At 39.0% G+C, this 22,943-nt stretch overlaps 1 pseudogene; it reads right to left on the bottom strand.

Annotated features, from left to right (window-relative positions):
• Positions 1-8,222: 8,222 nt before the first annotated feature.
• Positions 8,223-8,413, bottom strand: LOC142432087 (acyl-CoA-binding protein pseudogene; annotated as a pseudogene).
• Positions 8,414-22,943: the final 14,530 nt, after the last annotated feature.

The following is a 22,943-nucleotide window of genomic DNA, read 5'->3' as shown; positions in this document are numbered from 1 at the left end:
ATCTATTAAAATTTTTAAAATTAAATGGCAGTGTGACAAATATGTTTTTACATATTATTTTAGAGTATCATGGTATGTTTCCAGGATTCTTTAATAACATGTCCAAGATTGTTTAATAACAGATTTGTAGATTTATAATTTATGTGCAGATTATTTATGGAGAATGATTTTTCTAAGAAATTTACAATATTTTCTTGTTCTGTAAATTCCTATATGAATAGTACAACCATTAGTATTGCTATTTATCACAATGTTTGTTTCTATAATGTGACCATAAGTGGTTATGTTAAGTTACTTAAATCTTAAACTACAAATAATTTTATGCATCCCACAACCCTGACTGATGCATTTAAAGGTGAAACAGGTACAGGGAGACGGACAAACATAACTGACAGGACCAGGGAGAGCAGAAACAGAAATAGCTTTATTAGGGGGAGCTCCCAGACTAGGTTCAGTGACCTAGGTCAATAGGTCAGGGAAATCGTGCTCAGCAGCTGGGGGCATAAGTTTTTAAAGAGGAGGTGAGGAATGTAGGGCAATTAGCATATGGGGTCTGGAATTGCTTGTCAGCTCCTTGCTGCTTTCTTTGAACCCTGAGCATCTGGTTTCACTGGTTATCTTTTTTGGCGCTGTCTGCTGCTGACCTTTGGGATGTGCAGGGAAGCACATGCAGGGCCAGGACCTGGTTCAGCTTAGTCCAAACAGGGCTGCCTAGTTCAGACCTGGCCCAAACAATGCACTCTTTCTAGTTCGTAATGGAAACAATGGAGGTGATCTTAGACGCTAAAAGAATCTTTCTCTGACAATGCATTGTGGGAAACAAAGATTTCTTCAACTTGTCTCCCCCAAATATATGTTAGACTTAAGAAACTGCTTGCAGCTAGTGATAAATGATTGTCAAACTACCTCCCTAAAGGCTTGTGACCATTAGCTTGATCTCTGTAGGTGGGGTTTACACCCTACTGATAATGGTTTCTATGGAGATCCAGAGAACAAGTCAAACCTCAGTGACATCCAAAGTTAGGCTGCCATACTGAATCTAGTATCTGCCCATCTTGTCACATGGAAACCCCAAATCCCTCTTCCTATTGCGTGTATATCCCTAGATTGTTCCCCTCTCATTGCTGTATAGTGCAACCCTTTCCTGTGACATATATCTTTACCTGTAATTAGTGGGCTTGCACTCCCTGCAAAGGTATATAGATAGCCCTTGGTTAACAATAAAGAGCTCTCTCTCTGGTTCCCCTCTGTTGGTTTCTGGTCGGCCTCTCCTCTCCTGTCCTCACTCCCCTTTCCCCTTACCCTCCTTCCCTTCCCTCTCCATGTGGACCACCAAGTGAGACTGAGGTGAGCATGCTACCATGAAATATGTCTGGCTCCATTATTTCTATCTCCTATCCCTCATGCTCTCAATGACTTTAATATAATATTTATATATTTCAACCATACAATTGCATCTATCGAACCATTGATTAGTGGTGGGGGGCTGGCACCCTTCCAACCACAATGCGTTGCTTAAGGTAATTTTTATTATACCATCTCCACAATATTTCTTGATACAAAGAAACTACTAATTCCTTTTTAAAAGAGGAGATTGGCATTTGAAGTGTTGGCTAAATAGGACCTTTAGCTTTCATATTTAAACCTCAATTGCATGTATTCAAAGCCGATTTAGTAAAATTAAGATTTTCAAACTAAAGTTGTAAAGAGAAATCATGATTATACCAATGGTTGACTTTTGGTAGCTATTTTTTGAAGATTGACAATGGTTTATAAATTTTAACAGGTGATTTTTTTAAATGGGATGATTTTTATGAGAACAAAATTTACCAAAACTTAAACAACTATGACTATTGTTATTGCATAATCTCTTCTTAGTAGAGTATGTAATAAATCTAGCCTAAAAAGAACACCTAACATCTGCAGACCTTTTGTTGCTGTTATTAACAGTTTTCAAAATCAATGTGTTATCTTGCTAAGAAAGCCTCTGTACATATTTTTAGTTTCAAGATGTCATCTCCCCCCTTTTTTTGCTAAATTTTCATTGTCCTCTCATAATTCTTTGAGGATTTTTTTATGTAGTCCATATTTCATATATCTTTGGACACATATTTCATATAAAATAAGGCATATGCCTTATATTTCCTTGCCCCCAGCTTTGGAGATACTGGAACCATTTAACATTTTGCTAACATTCCCTATGGGCAACATTAGATACTATACTCTTTTTGGACAAGCCGTTATTCTCCCCCTCCTAAGTGTGACTCCAAACCAAGTGAGCTAAAGTGCTTAACATTAAACCTGAATCTGTGGTACAGTTGAATTATACATTAACTAGCAAATAATCAGATTTTTGTAAATCTGTTTGTTATTCGTGTTCTCAGAGTCAAGAGATACAAATGACTGAGATGGTAAATCTGTCTGCTTGGGTGTACATGATTTCATGCTAGAAAAGTTTTTCATTCTTTTTAACTTCATGATGTCCAATAATGCACATGACCTTACAAAACAAAATAGAACAATATGGGTTGAATTAGAGATAGAACAGTGTAAGTTGATAGATTTGAAATATTTTTTAAATGAACCAATAGGATTTTCCAATATGAAATATGAGTAAAAAGATAAAGTGTGGGATACAAAAAGACTTTCCCTGCTTGACTCCCCCAAATATATATGTTAGACATAGGACACTGCTTGCAACTGATGGTAAATGATTGTTAAGTTATCTCCCTGAAGACTCCGGCCATCCAGAGCAAGCAGACACCATTGTTTCTCCCGCAATAGGTAGGGCTCACTCCCTGCTGTTAGGGACAGTGGATTGCTTCCCCTGAAAGCTTAGACTAAATAAAGTCTCCAGCTCTAGGACAATCAAGGTTAGGCCGCCATCATGAATCTAGGGTCTGCACTTCTTGTCACATGTGTACCCTTAATCCCTCCTCTTCCTATTGTGAGTATACCCTCTAGATTTCCCCCCTCCCATTACTGTATTACCTATAGCAACAACCCCTTCCTGTGACATATGTCCTTATCTGTAATAGTGGGCTTGGATACCCCAAAAGATACATAAGGAATGGTTAGTAATAAACTTGCTCTTTCTCCTGCCCTATACCATCAAGCGGGGCTGAGGTGAGCATGCTATGATGAAATGTGTCTGACTCCATTATTTCAATCTCTCCTCATATTCTCTATGACTTTACTATAATCTTTACTTATTATTGCTGTACAATTGTATCTACTGGGTCTGTGATGATTTGCTAGGGGCCAGCTCCCCTAACAATAAAGGAGGTTTCTTAAGATTTTAGGACAACAATTAGCCGAGAGGCTGTTCATTTTCTAAAAATATAACATTTGTGGCTAAAGGTTGAATAATGGAATATAATTTTGTTTGGAACATTCTTTTAGGCTGTTTCCTGGAAGCAGATCTTAAGATGAGTATTTCTGTATCAGTGATTTATTAAGAACCTGCTCCCAGAAAGAAGGGAAGGACATGGAAGGAGCAGAATACGAAAGAGTAATAAGTGAAGGGTATGATCTCAGGCATAGTCCTGCCATTGGTCATTTCAATCTGGTAACTAGGGGAGCTCTGAAGTGTAAGTACAAAGTTAGGGAGGTGAGCACAAAACTTTGACACTAAATGCAAATTAGGAGGTGAGTTAAAATGTATTGTGCCAACCTGGCAGATAAACACCTGTGGGGTCAATTGAAGGGTGGAGAGAACAATGGTTCTCGGGTCTCTTGTTTTGTGATGGTCAGACCAGGGTGCAGCTACCTTATCCAGTTCCCTATTTCAGCTCGCAAGGCTTGCTTCCTGCAAGACATCCCTGAGGAAAAGCCAAATGGACCTACCCCAATGCAGCCCTGGGTGCTGGAGCAGCCGTGTGGAGCCCCCTGCCAGTGCTGAGATGCTTACACGCTCACTGATTTGGCTTTCCTCCTGCAGTTGGCATCATTGAGTGTGTTTCATGAGATGGAGGAGGATTTTGTGGATTGGTGTCAGACATATGGGTTAATGTTGGACTTGTGGGCTTGAGCAGCACTGGGTTTGGGATGTTTTCTTGATGTGCACTTACCCTTTATATAAAACTCTCTCTTATGCATGAGTTTCTGTGGATTTGTTTCTGTAAAGTACCCAGAATAACACATTAGTTCTCCAGCCCTTCCTCACTTCTGATAGCATTTACACGTTTAGAAGACCCCAAGGCTATCTTCAGATTCAATGCTTAGTGAAATAACACAGAATTCACTAAGAGGTGTTACTGTTATAAGAATACAGATTAAAATTTCCCAAGGGAAGAGACATGAGGAACAGAGTCCAGGGAATTCCTAAGCGCACAGTTTCTGATAGTACACATCCAGAAGAGTCAGGGATAACATTATTTTGCCCTGAAATGATGTGTATTGCCAACTGTGGAAGTTCATCTAAGCCTTCGTGTCCAAAGTTGGAGTTCCATCATGTTGGCGTGGTTGAATTCCCACACAGCTGATAACAGATTTCAACACACACCCCCTCCCCCTTGAAGTTAAATTGATATTCACCCTAACACAAATTGTTAGACTATCTGGTGTGACCTAGGGCCTCTAGAAAAAATATATTCCTACCAGGTCTGACACTTCTTGTCATTATGATCTGAAGACAAAGACCCGGCCTCTGTTTAGGCAAGGGTAAATTCTTTACTGGGTAGTAAGTTGTAGTAAATTCTTCAGAGTTGTCAGGTTCCACAATGAGTAACAGGGGCACTCATACCTCTTGCCAACTGAAAATGGCTATCTAGACTACTGATAACCCAAAGCTAAATTGCACCTCAGAAATTGCTTTCAGATGAATGGAGCTTCCCAGCCTCCCCAAGGACACCCTGGTCCTCTTTGCCTCAAATTAGGACAACTCCAAATGACCACACCAGATCTACAGCTCACCAAGGAATTGTAACCAGAACACAGTTCAATTACACCCAATTCTGCTCCCCTTACAGGTGATGTTCCAATAAATCTAGCCACAAGTTTTCATCTCAGAATCTGTTTTCTCAGGACCCTGACCTAGAACAACGCCTCATTTTACAACAACAACCTCAAGCTGGAAGATACCTTAATATTTTTATTTTAAAATAAACTGTATATATTAATCTCTTTTGTGAAAATAAATCTATTTTTAAAATTTTACTGCGGGCTCATACAACTCATCACAATCCATACAAACATCCATTGTATGTCAAGCACATTTGTACATTTGTTGCCCTCATCATTCTCAAAACATTTGCTTTCTACTTGAGCCCTTTGTATCAGCTCCTTATTTTTCCCCTTCCTCCCTGCTCCCCCCAAAATAAACCTTGATAACAAAAATAACCAGTGAGAAGGGTAACATTGTTAGAATATTTTGAAAATCTTTTTCTAAAAAGGAGAATATTTTTAATGTATAACAATAATATGCTTTGTATTCAGGTTTTATCAACAATGTCTTGTGTCACATAGGCTCAAGGCACCTCGACTGTACCCTCATGAAAGAATGAAAGTGTAAATGAAAAATAAAGCCTTAGAATTATTGAGAAAACAATTTTGACCCCACAGATCCCCAAGGTTTCCCAGTTCTGTTTGGTATATGGCCCAGTCTTCAAAAAGTTATTATCATGGACAAAAAGGTTCAGGAAGACTTTGACCCACAATAATATACTAAGTAGCTACAAGTGGAATGCTTGGAAAGAAAGAATATAGGCAAAGAAAAAGTAATACATGGTAAATAAAAGCAAAACAAGTAGAAAAATAGCAGACTTGATGTAAATGGTTCAAAAACTGGAAAACAGTGCCATGTACTTTAGAATGTTACGATGGGTGTGGTTTAAATTATGTGAAGTCTCATTGTTAATATTAAGATGCTGGATTTTTTAAAATGCTGTTTTTTTAAAAACGTTTTATTAGGGGTTCATACAACTCTTATCACAGTCCATACATATACATACATCAATTGTATAAAGCACATCTGTACATTCTTTGCCCTAATCATTTTCTTTTCTTTCTTTCTTTTCCCTTTTCTTTTTTTACATTTTATTAGGGACTCATACAACTCTTATCACAATCCATACATATACATACATCAATTGTATAAAGCACATCCATACATTCCCCGCCCCAATCATTCTCAAAGCATTTGCTCTCCACTTAAGCCCTTTGCATCAGGTCCTCTTTTTTTCCCCTCCCTCCCCGCTGCCCCCTCCCTCGTGTGCCCTTTGTAATTTATACATCGTTATTTTGTCATATCTTGCTCTATCCGGAGTCTCCCTTCCCGCCCTTCTCTGCCATCCCTCTCCCAGGGAGGAGGTCACATGTGGATCCTTGTAATCAGTTCCCCCTTTCCAACCCACTCACCCTACACTCTCCCAGCATTGCCCATCACACCCTTCGTCCTGAAGGTATCATCCACACTGGATTCCCTGTGCCTCCAGCCCTCATATGTACCAGTGTACAACCTCTGCCCTATCCAGCCCTGCAAGGTAGAATTCGGATCATGGTAGTTGGGGGGAGGAAGGATCCAGGATCTGGGGGAAAGCTGTGCTCTTCATCGGTACTACCTCGCACCCTGACTGACCCATCTCCTCTCCTAAACCCCTCTATGAGGGGATCTCCAGTGGCCGACACTTGGGCCTTGGGTCTCCACTCTGCACTTCCCCCTTCATTCAATATGGTATATATATATATGTATGTATATACACATACACATATTCTTTTTTTTTTTTTTTTGCATGATGCCTTATACCTGGTCCCTTTGGCACCCCGTGATCACACTGGCCGGTGTGCTTCTTCCATGTGGGCTTTTTTGCTTCTGAGCTAGATGGCCGCTTGTTCACCTTCAAGCCTTTAAGACCCCAGACACTATCTCTTTTGATAGCCGGGCACCATCAGCTTTCTTCACCACATTTGCTTATGCACCCATTTGTCTTCAGCGATCCTATCATGGAGGTGTGCAGCCAATGATATGATGATTTTTTGTTCTTTGATGCCTGATAACTGATCCCTTTGGGATCACTCGCTCACTCAGGCTGGTGTGTTCTTCCATGTGGGCTTTGTTGCTTCTGAGCTAGATGGCCGCTTGTTTTTCTTCAAGCCTTTAAGACCCCAGTCACTATCTCTTTTGATAGCCGGGCACCATCAGCTTTCTTCACCACATTTACTTGTTCACCCACTTTGGCTTCAGCAGTTGTGTCGGGAGAGTGAGCATCATAGAGTACCAATTTAATAAACGAAAGTATTCATGCATTGAGGGAGTGCTTGAGTAGAGGCCCAAGGTCCTTCCGCCACCTTAATATTAAACCTATAAATGTAGACACTTAGATCTATTTCCCCATCCTCATATATATGTTTGCATGTACATGTCTTTGTCTAGACCTCCATAAATGCCCCTTGACTCCCAGCTCCTTCCTCCATCTCCCTTGACTTTCCTCCTGCCCCACCACCATGCTCCGTCCCCACCTGGGCTACAGCTATACCTCTTCTCTACGCAACCTTACCCTTTATCGTTCCCCATCAGGCCTGCCACTCCCCCCTCACTACCATTTTGGGTCCCATGTTGTTCCCTTGTCCCTGTGTTTATTAACACCACTTCCTTACCCTCCTCCCCCTCCCCCACCCGGAACTGAAAAATGCTGTTTTAAGATGAAAGTTTACACTCTTCCAGAAATAAAATTTTAAAAAAACAAACTGTGATGTGTTCCAAATGACAAATAAAGAAAGAGATTAGTGACAAACAAAACAATTGGTGAAGTAAACAAAAGTCTTGTGTTCACAGCTGCTCACGAATATGCCATGTCATGACAAAAGCTCTAAGGGGTTTGTTACACTTCAAACTTTCTTAACATAAATCTCTAACCTCAAAATAAATAAAAATAAATCTCTAAACTCCCAAAACTGATATTTGTCAGAATGCTCTGTTTCAGCTGCCTCCCAGGGAACAGAAGGGAAAGATGCACTTTGCCTTAGACAAAGGTCAGATCATCTTGTGCAATAGCTCCCTGAGTTGAGCTTGCCTAAACTGTGGAATGTAATGGTCCTGGATTACTTGAAGAAGGAAATGAGGTTCAGCCTGTCTTATAAATGCACTCTGTTACTCGGAAGCCCAGGAATTCCTTTCTCGGGTTTATCTTAAGACAATCTGCTTCCACCAACCACAATATTAGAAAGAATATGGCGTTACATCTGATAGGATCAAAGCTTGGCTGACATACTTATCTAGTCCCTTATAGTCTATACTTTTTCTTCAGCTCTTCTAATTTGTCTATGTAAGCTTTCATGGCAACTTCCTTGGAGGTCCCTTTCAATTCACTCAAGGCACCCAACTTGGCCTTGCCTTGGAAGTCCAACATTCCAGGTCTTTCTGTGTTTATGTCACCATGGTGACTTGTTTATAATAACTGTAGATTAACAACATCTCGTTATCTGCTGATTTGGATCTGAGGTGCTTAACTTCAGCAGCTTTGTCAAACTGCGTGAGACATGAAGTGGCAAGATTCCAGAGAGCTGGAAGAATATTGGGAAGGAACAGATCGTCAGTGGATTTAGCAGTATAGCAAAGCGCTCTCCCACTCTGCTCCAGAAATGGGCTGGTAGATGCGCTCATGTAATGGTTTGAAGTGGTTCTCTTTCTGTTTTGTTTCCCAGCACTCCGGAGATGGTGGTGTTATTCACATGGTGTAAGATGACTTGTCATCCCACTGATATCTTAATTTGCTGAGTTAAAAAAAGAAACAAAAATAGAAAGTAACTTGGTTTCCATTAAAGACAGGTATCTAAAGCTGCACATTTTCTTTCACATTCCACTGGCTAAAACTAATTTTAACAAACTAACTCACTGCCATCGAGTTGGTGACAACTTTTAGTGACCCTATAGGACAGGGTGGAACTACCCCTGTAAGTATCAGAGACTGTAACTGTTTGTGGGAGTTTCTATCCCAAGGAGCTGCTGGAGGTTTTGAACTGCTGTCCTTGTGATTAGCAGCAGCTCAATGTATAACCATTATGCCACCAGGGATTGACCAAATGTAGCTGCATCGTCAACTGTGAAATAGAATTTATTGTTGTTTTAACTGAGTATCCAATTTCTGGCCTTCAAGGCCTAAGATAGCTTGCCCAACTTTTAAAGTTACTACAAAGTCACGAGACAAAAGCCATTACTACAGAAGAGAAGGTCTAACAATCAAACTAAACTTGTGAAAGTAAGTAGTAAACTGATGACAAAGACAGTCTTTTCAATCAGTTAAATTGCAAGTATAACCATATTTCCATTTGGATGGAAACAAAATTAAACTCTCACATCACACTCCATAAATAAATTCTACTCGAGTTAAAAACCATAAATATAAAGCTTCTCAAATAGGAAAATTTTGATAAAATGCTGTCTAATGCATAAGACACAAAGTTACAAATGAAAAAGCATATTTTCAATAGAAAATTGTAAACTTTGCTTTTGGAAAATACATCAAAAGCAAAAATGAGAGGCAAATGACAAGAAAACATCTTTATAACACAGTACATATTTTTCTTTTAAATTCTTTAATTGTTAAATTATTAAAATGAACACCAACACAAAATGATAGGGACCAATGAAAATTATTTACATTTTATTACATATATGTCTAGGTAACTAGCAACAAGAAAGATTCAATGGAAAATAAAACAGAAAATGTACTTAGGTTCACCTTCATTAAAGTGACAATAACAGCATTTTCACCCATCAGCTTGCAGAAATTACAATTGCAGCCGTCAGCACTAGGGATAATCCAAGTAAGTGGGCAGTCACTCATTGTTAGTAAGATTGTGAACTACAATGACACTTTTAAAAATTAAACTTGAAGCAGCTATTTTTAAATCTAAGACTTCTGATTTTAACTCCAACATTTAATATGGCAATATTAATTTCTGATAAAATAGACTTTAAGACAAAATCAAGTATATGAGACAAAAAAGGGCAGTATATAATAACTGAAGGATCAAGTGAACAAGGGGGCATTGCCTTAAAGTTTATGCATCCAGAGGAAGAATCTCAAAATACATTATTTGAATTCTTAGGAATTGAAGCAAGAAATAGACAACTGTACAATAATAGTAGGGGATTTTAGTACACCACTTTCAATGACGGTTAAAACAATGAGAAAGAAACTTGAAGACTGAAGAACCAAGCAATACAAGCAACCAGCTTGACCTTATAGACACATAGAGAGACTCAATCTAAAAATGGCACAATATAAATTCTTGTCCACTGCACATGAACCATTCTCTAGACTAGACTGTACATTAGGTTTCAATAAATTTTAAAATCTCTAGATACTACAAAGCATCTTCTTAGATCACAATATTATAAAATTATAAATAAATTATTGGAAGATCAAGGAAATAAATAAAATAACGGAAATTCAATAACAGCCTGCTTTACAGCTACTGTATGATAGAACAAATTTTCAAAATGAAATTAAAACACTTCCCAACTCAAAACAAGATGAAAATGCAACATACTAAAGCCCTTAGGACACAACAAAGCAATATTTAGAGGGCAATTTATATGGAAAAAGTGCATATTATAAAAATGGGAAAGAACCAAAATCAACACCTTAACTCAGCATCTCCAACAAATTAAAAAAAGCAGCAAAATAAGACTGCAATGAAGACAACAAAAAAGAAATAAAAATTAGAACAGAAATAAATGAACAAAACAATAGAAAGAATCAACAAGATCAACACACCACTGCCAAATTTAACAAAGGAAAAAGGAGATTAAAATGGTACAAATAAGAAACAAAAATTGTTGGAACTAATTGAAAGTTTCTGCAAAGTGACAAAGTACAAAATCAACATACAAAAATTGGTTCTATTCCTGCATTTATTATTCTGACAAGTAAATCCAGTAAGGAATACCATTTATAATACCCACCCAAATGATGAATTACTCAGGAATAAATCTTTCCAGCAAAACAAAAGATCTGTACAAAGAAAACTACAAGAAATAAACAAAACTACTCCAAGAAACCAAAGGAGAACAACATAAATGGAGGAATATATAATTCACATGGATAGGAAGATTTAACATTGTGAAAATGGCAATGTCACCCAAAGCTATCTACAGATATAACATAATCCTGAAGATATAATGTAATCCTAATCCAGAGTCCAACATCATTCTTTACAGAGATGTATTTAGGAACTAGAGGAAAATTGTATGTTTCATCGTTTTTACACTGCATTCTGACTGGCTCATCTCCTTACTATAACCCTTCTATAAGGGAATGTCCAGTTGCCTACAGATGGGTTTTGGGTCCCCAGCCCACACTCTTCCTCATTCACAATGATTTTATTTTTTGTTCTTTGATGACTGATACTTCATCCCTTCAGCACCTAGTGATCACCCAGCCTGGTGTGCTTCTTCCATGTGGACGTTGTTGCTCCTGAGCTAGATGGCTGCTTGTTTACCTTCAAGTCTTAACACCCTAGACACTATATCTTTTGATAGCTGGCCTCCATTCCTCTAGTTCCTTCCCCACCCAGTATCATGATCACAATTCTACTTTACAAATCTGGCTAACCTAAAGGATGTACACTGGTACAGATAGGAACTGGAAACAGGAAATCCAGGACGGATGATCCCTGCAGGACCAGTGGTGAGAGTGACAATACCGGGAGGGTGAAAGGAGAGTGGGGTAGAGAGGAGGAACCAATTATAAGGATCTACATATAACCTCCCCCTGGGGGATGGCCAACAGAAAAGTGGATGAAGGAAGACATCAGACAGATATGATAAAAAAATTAATAAATTATCAAGGGTTCATGAGGGATAGGAAAATGGGGAGGGAGGGGAAAAATCGGGAGCTGATACCAGGGGCTTACGTGGAGAGCAAATGTTTTGAGAATGATGAGGATAACGAATGTATAAATGTGCTTTACACAATTGATGTATGTATGGATTGTGATAAAAGTTGTATGAGCCCCCATAAAATGACTTAAAATAATAAATAAAGTAGTAACAGACAAATAAATACGCCCTGGTAGGGCGTGATCAAGGGTAATGTAACCCAGAGATATTATTGAAACCCAAATGAAGGCTGAGCATGATAGTGGGACAAGAGCAAAGTAAAAGAAAATAGAAGAAAGAGCTAGGAGGAAAAGGGGCATTTATAGAGGTCTAAATAAAGGCATATACATATGTAAATATATTTATATATAAGGATGAGGAAATAGATGTATGTGCATATATTTGTAGGGTTAGTATTAAGGTAGCAGATGGACATTGGGCCTCCACTCAAGTACTCCCTCAATGTAAGAATACTTTGTTCTATTAAACTGGCATTCCATGATGCTCACCTTCCCGACATGATCGCGGAAGACAAAACGGGTGCATAAGCAAATGTGGTGAACACCCAATTTGTAGAAGGCTATGGGTGGCCAAGATCCATCCGCTGAGTATCTAGTCAGATTAAGCCTCTGGCAGATCCATCAGACAGAAATTACCATGAGTTTGATTGTGGTGGATCCAACCATGGTTGTAATATCCAGCCTCCCAACCAGATGGGTCCTAAGGGATGGTTGTGTAATTGAAGGGAAGAAAATTAAGAGAAAGACAAAAGTTTGGGGGTGCTCACCAACAAGGTGCTAGGTCCAGGCACAGAGAGAGACTGTATTCTCCCGTCACTTTAGGTAAGAGGGAGTGATTGTCCTCTGAGCAAAGACAGCAATCACAACATGTCTGCTCCTATAGATAAAACTGCCTGCCAGACAGCAACCAGCCAGATGCTTGTAAGAGGTAAATTTAAGGCAGCACTATTAGGGGAGGATATTTTGGAGATTTCTCTTAGTTATGAGAATTATGCTAATGGGGATTAATCTTAATTATGATTGGGACTCATCTCTCACTCACAAATGTGAAGGCCTCCTTCCCACCCAGAATCCTGGCCTCCCAGACTTCTTAAAATATGAGAATAAAGAATTCATCCTCATACACTCTCTTCCCAGTCCTGTTTCCCTCACACACTATAATATATTTGGTTAGTTGACTTCCCTCTCAATCCAACCTGAATTTGCTCTAGGCTTAAATATTTCACTTGTTCCAAGACAGAAATTTCTTCTCTTGTTTTTTAAATATTGTTGGTGGTCGTTTTATTTTTACTCTTTACTTTTATCTTTATATTACTATTATTTTTTTCTTTCTGTTTCACTTTGCTTTAGGTTTTTATTGTTTCTGTTAGGCTTCCCAGTTTATGAAATACAGAAGGAATGGATGCATAGAGACAAAACTGATATAATGGTTTACCAGGGACTGGGGAGCGGTGGGGAAGGTGAGAGGAACTGGAGAGCCCACCATGAATTCAGGAAGGGGGAGAACTGAATTCACTAGAATTGAATTTGATAATGTATATACAACTCTTTTTTAAAGTGACCTAACTATGCAAAGGAAATGTGTGAGTTTTGTATCAAGAAAACTAATAAAAAAGAAACCAATGTTGACCAATGATTAGCATGGATCAAGGAGAAAGAGTGTCTCACTTAGGGGCATTGAGTTTATGTTAATGGTGGTGGAGTAATTTGGAAAGGGATAGCTATAATGATTGCACAATATGAAAAATATAATCAATGGCACTGAAATACACATTCAGAAGTTGTTGAATTGGAGAATGTTTTGTTATGTATATTTTATCACAAGTAAAAATAATTATCACCCTCATAATGATGAATACAAAGAATAAAATATTCTAAAATTGATTGTGCTGATGGTTGTACAACTCATCTTGATATGAGTGAATTACTGAATTGTATGATATGTGGAAGAAGTGCCAAAAACTGTTGAAATATAAATAAATAATAAATGGCATACATAAAAACCAACTCAATCGCGAGAGGTTGAAAGCATTTCTCTTGTGAACGGGAACCAGATAAGGATGCCCTTTACTATAACTCCTATGTAAAATTGTGGTGGAAGCTGATACCAAGGGCTAAAGTAGAAAGAAAATGTTTTAGAAATGATGATGGCAACATATGTACAAATGTGCTTGAAACAATTGATGTATGGATTGCTATAAGAGCTGTAAGAGTCCCCATTAAAATGATTTATTCATTTTTAAAAGAGTTGTGCAAAACTCTTTTAAAAATAAAATTGTGGTAGAAGTCTTGACCAGACCTATAGGAAAAGAAAGAGAAATAAAGGCATCCAAATTTGTAAAGAAGTAAAACTCTCTATTTTCAGATGATATGATTCTCTAAATAGAAAATTACAAAGATTCATCAAGAAAATTACTGAAAGTTATTGAAAGATTCAGCAATGTGGCAAGGTACAAGATCAACTAACAGATACCAGTTGAATTTTCTTTTTATTAAGCAGTAGCATTCTGAAAAGGAATTCAGGAAAACAACATCATTTACTATCAAATCAAAAGAGTAAATATTTAGGAATAAATTTTACCAAAGAAGCAAAGGATCTGTACAGGTTATCAGGAGAGATCAATCCCTGGAAAATGACATCATGCTTGGTAAGGTAGAAGAGTAGCGAAAAAGAGGAAGACCTTGAATAAAATGGACTTCCGCAGTGACTGCAACAACGGATGGGCTCAAGCAACAACAATTTTGAGGTTGGCACAGGATTGGGCAGTGTTTCCTTCTGTTCTACATAGGGTCATCATGAGTAGACATACACTTAACGACACCTAACAACAACAAGAACAACGTACAAAGCAAGCTACAAAACATTACTACAGAACCAAAAGAGACCTAAATAAATGGAAGAATACATCATGCTCATGGATAGAAGACTGACTATTGCAAAAACGTCAATACTATGCAAAGCTATTTACAGTTATAGTTCAATCCTGACCCAGACTCCAAAATTATTTTTAAAGAGATGGAAAAATGAACCACCAACTTTCTATGAAAGAGAGACTTCAGACAAGCAAAGCAACATTGAATAAGAACCTATCAGGAGGCCTCACACTACCTGGTATAGTAACCTACTACACAGCCTCAGCAATCAAAACAATCTGATACTGGAAAAGCAGACACATAGACCAGTGGAATAGAACTGAGGACTCAGAAGTAAATCTGTGCTCTATAGACAGCTGATCTTTGACAAAATGTCAAAACATATTAAACAGGAAGAGATAATATCTTTAACAAATGATGAAAACACTGATTATCCATTTGCAGAAAAACGAAACAGGATTCACATCTCATACCGCATACAAAAATTGAACTTAAATTGGATCAAAGACCTAAGTGTAAAACTAAAAGCAAAAAGACCATCATTGAAAAAATAGAGGCAGACTTAAGAAACCTAATAAACCCAAACCAAACTCACGGCCATCAGTCAATGCTGACTCATAGTGACCCTCTGTGGGTTTCCAAGACGGTAACTTTACAGGAGTAGAAAGCCCAGTCTTTCTCCCGTGGAGCTGCTGGTTGTTTTGAACTGCCAAACATTATGATTATAATCCAAACATAACCATTACACCACCAGGGCTCCAATGGCCCAAATACGTGGCACAAAAACACTATCAAACATAAATGAAAACACACAAGTAGCAGAAAAAAATTAGATAATTGAGACCTCCTTAAAATTAGACACTGTGTGCATCAAAGGATTTCACTGTAACAGTGAAAACAAACCTACAGACTGGGGGACAATATTTACAATGACATGTTGAACATGAACTAATCTCTAAAATCTAAGAAATGTCAAAACTATAGACAACAAAAGACAATCTAATTTTAAAATGGGCAAAGGATATGAAGAAACCACTTAATTTTTTCAGGTAGGCAACAAACATATGAAAAGTTTGAAACCTTTGCCCATGTTGTTATTACCAAACAAAACCTCACTGCGACTGAGTCAATTCTAATGCATAGTGAGTGACTTATAAGACAGGGTAGAACAGCTTCTGTGAGTTTCCAAGATGCTTTACTGGTGGACAAAGCCTCGCCTTTCTTCAGTGAGTACCATTAAATCGGTTTCAATTCACGCAACAGTACCTGTCCTGTAGCATCTTCACACTTGCTGTTTGGGCCTGTTGTCACAGTCACTGTGTTGATCCTTCGTGTTCATGGTCTTTTTCTTTATTTTGTGAACAGATCAGTTTGTTCTTTTATTTATTTTTCATTTAATTTTTCTTCCAAAACCATCTTATTGGGAGAAATTCAGATATCATATAATTCCGTAGTTCGGTGACATCAATCAGTATTGTACAATTTCTACAACAGTCAGTTTCAAAACATTCTCTTCCTTCTTGAACTCCTTAATATTCCTTCTGCCTTCCTCCCCCATTGTGCACCCCCGGAACCCTTATTCTACCTGTTGTCACTATAGGTCCATCAATCATGGATTTTATATCCAAAAAAATACACAACAAAAATTCAAGAGAGCTACCCCCAATGAAAAAATACATCAGAGAAAAGCCTCAACATCAAAAATAAAATAAAATAACACGAAAATGTTGAAAACCAGATCAGGCCCAATGTATATCAGAGGGGATCAACTGATAAGGTTTTAGCTGTTCAAGTCAGGTTTATCATTTTGATCTCCTGTAGTCATGTCTCTAATGTATTCTGTTTGGTAACCAGTTTATCCTCATCCCTCCAGTATGGATAGAGGGAAATCGCCAAAGGTTTATTTCCTCTGTAGATCTCACAAAAGTATCTTGGGCTTCTTCCATTGTCATGCATAGCCTTCTGCAAACCAGAATCTCACAATTTAGACGCTGACACTATTCCCTCCTTCAGCTTCAGATTATACGATTTACAATCCTTTGGTCACTGATGTTGGTGTGCTTCTTCCATGTGGACTTAGTTGACATCTCATCTAGATGGTTGATTTTTTTAGAAACAAGGCTTTAAAACTCCAGGCACTATTTTATCTGATAGCTGGACACCATCTAATTTCTTCACCACATCTTGTTATAGCACCCATACCTTCTGTGTTCCCTTCCTGAGGGCAAGTATCGAGCAGGACCATTATGTAAGAACAAACTATTCTTAAATTGGAGCTAGGATTTAGTGTGAACCCCAAACCCACACCTGGATCTGTGTTTTTTAATCTGTCTTTGACTCCCTTTAGAGCACTGGTTCTCAACCTGTGGGTTGTGACCCTTTGGGGGGATCGAATGACCCTTTCACAGGGATTGCCTAAGACCATCAGAAAACACATATTTCTGATTGTCTTAGGAACTGAGACACCATCTCCAGTTCGGTCCGCCCACATGCAGATATGCCCACAAAAGAGTACCCAGTGTGATGACATCATTGTGCCAACCCTATCACACACACCCTGTACAAATACAGGTGTATGTGACAGGGTTGGTGCCATAATGTACTTAAACAGACCAGTCACACATGTGTAGAGAGCAGCTACTATGTAGAAAGCAGCAGTATTGGAGGTAAGATGACACCTGTGAATTATAATTACTGAGTAAATGTAAAATCATCAACTATGGCATATATATATCTATATATGTGTACCATGGGAACTTAATCTGGATGCTGATTGGTCTTTTTATTTTCAGCAGTGGTTGATGTGAATACTGCACCCCTGAGATAGTAACAGGTATGTAAAAAAAACAACAACACAGAGAATGGTAAATGATAGGAAACTTTAATAAACTGTATTGACTGAATTATGCCATCTATTATCTTTTGTATTATTAAAGCGATTGTTATATATTATTTTCATTAGCAAATCATCCTATGACAATGGATCATGTAGAGAAGAACATTAAGAAAAGAAAATATAGTGAGGATTTTTTTACAGTATGGCTTTACCTCAAAAATGACAGCAGGAATTGAGAAACTGCAATTTGTTATTTGTTGTGAAGTTCTGTCAGCCGAATCTATGAAGCTGAACAAACTAAAATGCCATTTTGATAGCAAGCATCTGAGCTTTGCCGGCAAGGATACCACTATTTTAGAAGCAAAGCTGATGGACTCAAGAAAGCCAGACTTGACACTGGTGACAAGTACCACAAACAAAATGTAACAGCCATTGAAGCTTCATATTTGGTGGCATTCAGAATCACCAGAGCTATGAAACCTCTCACCATTGCTGAGAATTTACTGTTGCCAGTGGCCAAAGGCATTGTTTGAGTTATGATCAGAGATGAATTTGTTATGAAATTCAGTGAAATTTCCTTATCTAATGACACTGTCCACAGAATAGATGACATGTCTGCTGATATTCTTGATCAGGTAATCCAGGAAATTAAATCTGCTCCACTTCCGATATTCAGCATCCAGCTCGATGAATCTACAGACGTTGCAAACTGTTCACAGTGACTGGCTTACGTGAGGTTTATTAATGATGGATACTTTAAAGATGAGTTTCTTTTTTGCAAACCTCTTGAAATGATAACTACTGCACGTGATGTATTTGAACACAGTTGATTCATTACTGAAAGAGCATAAGTTTTTTTGGGAAAAGGTTTGTGGTGTTTGCACATATGGTGCTCTATCTATGTTAGACTGTCGATCTGGATTTCAACATTTGCTAATGAATGAGCCACCCCAAGTCATTGGAACTCACTGTCTGATTCATCGGCAAATAGCAATGAAGACGCTGCCACAAGATTTACAAGAAGTAATGAAAAGCAGGGCCAGACCAAATCCAGGGATACATATGGGAGCCAACTAAAGAGGCGGTGAGGAAAGGAAAAAATAAAAACGAAATGGGTAGCTGGGACACAGGGCACTAACCCATCCAAGGGAAGGGTATTGTTTATATCTCCACAGGAAAAGAGGGACCTTGACTTCAAACCAGTGTTCTAAGATGTGAATGCAACATGCAGCGTGAAGTAGGAAACCAGTGGAGAGGCCTGAGGGGCCGGCCCCAAACCCAACTACGTGGACACCTGCCCTCCCCCAGAAGAATTTATTTCAGAGGACACCACTGAATCTGCAGCTCCGGAAGAGGGGCATTTCTGATCAGAGCACACAGGAGCAAATGAAGGGGAAAGAAGAGCAAATGGAGCACATCCTGGCCCGCCAAGCCTTGAGGACGATATTCCTGCCCAGAGCAGCCAGTCCACAGAGAAGATCACATGGCTGGCCCCACTATGAGACACAACATCCCTCACTGACCCATAGCCCTACAGGGGACAACACTGGAGACACAGTGTAGGAATTCCGCCCAATCTGATCCCACAACACCGAGACAAAACACTAAGACTGTCGAACTGAACAGCAAGGGGATCAGAGAAACGAGGTCCCCAGGGAATACCGAAAATAGACTTTGGTGCCAGAGCTTGGTGCCCCAACAGACTCAACTGGAAAACACTCCTAAAGGCCAGCACACAGTCCCTGAACTAACGACAAGCTCTACTTTCTTGTTATTGTGTCTGGTTTTGTTTTTTGTCATTGACTTGTTGGTGTTGTTTTCTTTTATTTTGTTGCTTGGTTTTATTCCGTCTTGTTTTTGTTCATGTTATTATCTCCGCAGGTCTGTCTAAATAAGATAGACTGGATCAACAATCTGGAGGAGAAAACAGCGGGACTGACAGTTCTGGAGGGACATGGGAGAGGGGGAAGTGGGGGAGAAAGGATGTGATGCTAACAAACCCAGGGGCAAGGGACCAACAAGTGATCCAAATTGGTGACGAGGGTGTAGGAGGCCTGGTAGGGCCTGATCGAGGGTAATGTAACCAAGAGGAATTACTAAAATCCAAATGAAGACTGAGCATGATAGTGGGACAAGAGGAAAGTCAAAGGAAAGAGCTAGGAGGCAAAGGGCACTTATAGAGGTCTAAATAAAGGTATGTACATATGCAAATATATATATGAGGATAGGGAAATAGATCTATGTGCATATATTTATAGATTTAGTATTAAGGTAGCAGAAGAACATTGTGCCTCCACTCAAGTACTCCCTCAATGCAAGAATACTTTCTTCTATTAAATAGGCATTCTATGATGCTCACCTTCCCGACACAACTTCTGAATACAAAGCGAGTGCACAAGCAAATGTGATGAAGAAAGCTGATGGTGCCTGGCTATCAAAGAGATAGCATCTGGGGTCTTAAAGGCTTGAAGGTAAACAAGCGGCCATCTAGCTGAGAAGCAACAAAGCCCAAATGGAAGAAGCATATCAGCCTGTGTGATCACAAGGTGCTGAAGGGATCAGTTATCAGGCATCAAAGAACAAAAAATCATATCATTGTGTGGTCACCTCCCTGATAAGATCACTGAAGACAAATGGGTGCATAAGCAAATATGGTGAAGAAAGCCGATGGTGCCTGGCTATAAAAAGATATAGCGTCTAGTGTCTTAAAAGTTTGGAGGTAAAGAAACAACCATCTATCTCAGGGGCAACAAAACCCACATGGAACAAGCACACCGGCCTGTATGATCACGAGGTGTTGAAGGGATGAGGTGTCAGGCATCATCAGAACAAAAAATCATTGTGAATGGGGGGTGGGGTGTGCAGTGGAGACCCAAAGTCAATTTGTAGGCCACTGGAGATCCCCTTACAGAAGGGTCTCGAAAAGGAAATGAACCAGTCAGGGTGCGATGTAGCAACGATGAAACATACAACTTTCCTAGTTCCTAAATGCTTCCTCCTCCCCCACTATCATGATCCCAATTCTACCTTACAAATCTGGCAAGACCGGAAGATCTACACTGGTGCAGACAGGAAATAGAAACACAGGGAATCCAAGGCGGATGAACTCTTCAGGACCAGTGGTGTGAGTGGCAATACCGGGAGGGTGGAGGGACGGTGGGTTGGAAAGGGGGAACTGATTACAAGGATCTACATGTGATCTCCTCCCTGGGGGATGGACAACAGAAAAGTGCGTGAAAGGAGACATCAAACAGGGCAAGATATGACAAAATAATAATTTATAAATTATCAAGGGTTCATGAGGGATGGGGGAGTGGGAAGGGAGGGGGAAATGAGGAGCTGATGCCAGGTGCTTAAGTGGACAGCAAATGTTTTGAGAATGATGAGAGCAATGAATGTACTAATGTGCTTTATAAACTGATGTATGTATGGATTGTGATAAGAGTTGTATGAGTCGCTAATAAAATGATTTTTAAAAAGAAGTAATGAAAAGCATCATAAATTGTATCAATTTTGTAAAGACAAGCACTTTAAACACTCGGCTGTTTTCACAACTGTGCAATGGGTTGGATGCTCCAAATAATGCTCTGCTATTTCACATGGAAGTGAGATGGTTGTCAAGAGGAAAACTTTTAAAACATGTTTTTGAGCTTTGGGATGAATTCAAAACGTTTTTTAATCAGAGAGCAAGATCACAATTCAAAGCACTTTCAGCAATAAATGTGAACTGCAGAAAATAGCTTACTTGGTTAACATCTTTGCCATTTTGAATGAGTTAAATTTATCACTGCAAGGTCCAAGTGCAACATGCCTCGATTTGTCTGAAAAGATCCAATCATCCCAAATGAAACTCCAACTTTAGCAAAAGAAATTGGATGGAAATAAAATTTACATGTTGCCTACCTTATCTGCTTTCTTTGAGGAACATGACATTGAACCAGACACAAAGATTATGATGATAATTTCTGTGAAAGAACACTTGCACAGTCAAAGTTGAAGATATTCCTGAGACAGCACAAGAGGAGCTCATTGAGCTTATTAACAGCGATGCAGTGAGAAGTGATTTGTTTAAAATGCCAGTTACAAAATTCTGGATCAAGTGTTTACAGTCATATCCTGTTCTGTCTGAGACTGCTGCACCTTCTTCTTCCATTTCCAACAACACATCTTTGTGAAACAGGGTTTTCCAGCTTACTGGTTATCAAATCTAAATAAAGAAGTAGACTTGTTGTGGAAGATGATCTTCATTGTGCTCTTGCAAAGACTGCCCTGAGAATTTCTGATTTGGTGAGAAAAAAACTATCTCAACCTTCACACTCAACGTTGGCTTTTTACTCATACTGTTGCAAAATGTAGAAATGTAGTTTACTGTTGTTAAATTAAGACTGTTACCCATGCTACACCATGATTTAAGATAAAATTTCATTTGTCATTAGAAATAAATATTTCACAATATATAATTACATATTGTTTTTGTAATTAATCACTATGCTCTAATTATGTTTCATTTGTAACAATGAAAATACATCCTACATATCAGATATTTACATTATGATTCATAACAGTAGCAAAATTACAGTTATGAAGTAGCAATGAAAATAATTTTATGGTTGGGGGGTCACCACAACATGAGGAACTGTATAAAAGGGTAGTGGCCTTAGGAAGGTTGCACAAAAGAAGAGAGAAGCAAGTTTTAATACACTCACTAGCAAGCTACAATAGAGTTTGAAGAGTTCATTGGGTCTTCCCTGGCTGCAGCCACTGCCTGCAGGGAGCACCTTTATTTCAGGGAAACAGCGATGAGGAGAGAAGGAGGTGGCAGATAGAAGCAGAGAAAGGAAGAGAGAGTGGGGGAGGGTATTTCAGTGGGCTCACAGGCTAAGAGCATCAAGAGTGAACAAAGGATGTTCTCTGGCATTGCTCTCTTTGGGATGTCTATAAATATTTTCATTTTTGACAAGAGGGGTTCAGCGCATCTTTCTAGTTAGATTCTTCTGTGCCCCTAGGCACATCTGGACATTCACATCTGCAGGCTGTGATGACATTTGACCTCAGGCTGCATGAGTGAAACAGGGAATATGGATTTGTTTGTAAACAAATAGAAAAATTAAAGCTGGCTGGAAACAGCAAAGAGTCTTGCTTTGGAGCCTTTAATCAGTGTTATTACTGCACCCTTGACTTATCATCCCTTCCATGTGGCCCTTCTGTGAGGGACTGCCCAATTATCTTACAGGTGGGTTTGGGGTCTCCACTACATCCATGCCCCTTCACATCGCTTTGGTTGCTCGGTTTTGAACTTCTGATGCTTATTCCCATCTACACCTCATGATCACACAGGCTGGTGTGCTTCTTCCATGTGGACTTTTTTCGCTTCCCTTTTAGAAGGCTG

The sequence above is a fragment of the Tenrec ecaudatus genome, chromosome 18, assembly GCF_050624435.1.
Source record: "Tenrec ecaudatus isolate mTenEca1 chromosome 18, mTenEca1.hap1, whole genome shotgun sequence".
Lineage (NCBI taxonomy): Eukaryota > Metazoa > Chordata > Mammalia > Afrosoricida > Tenrecidae > Tenrec > Tenrec ecaudatus.
The sequence above is the reverse complement of the archived record's forward strand: the minus strand, read 5'-3'. Positions and strand labels throughout refer to the sequence as shown.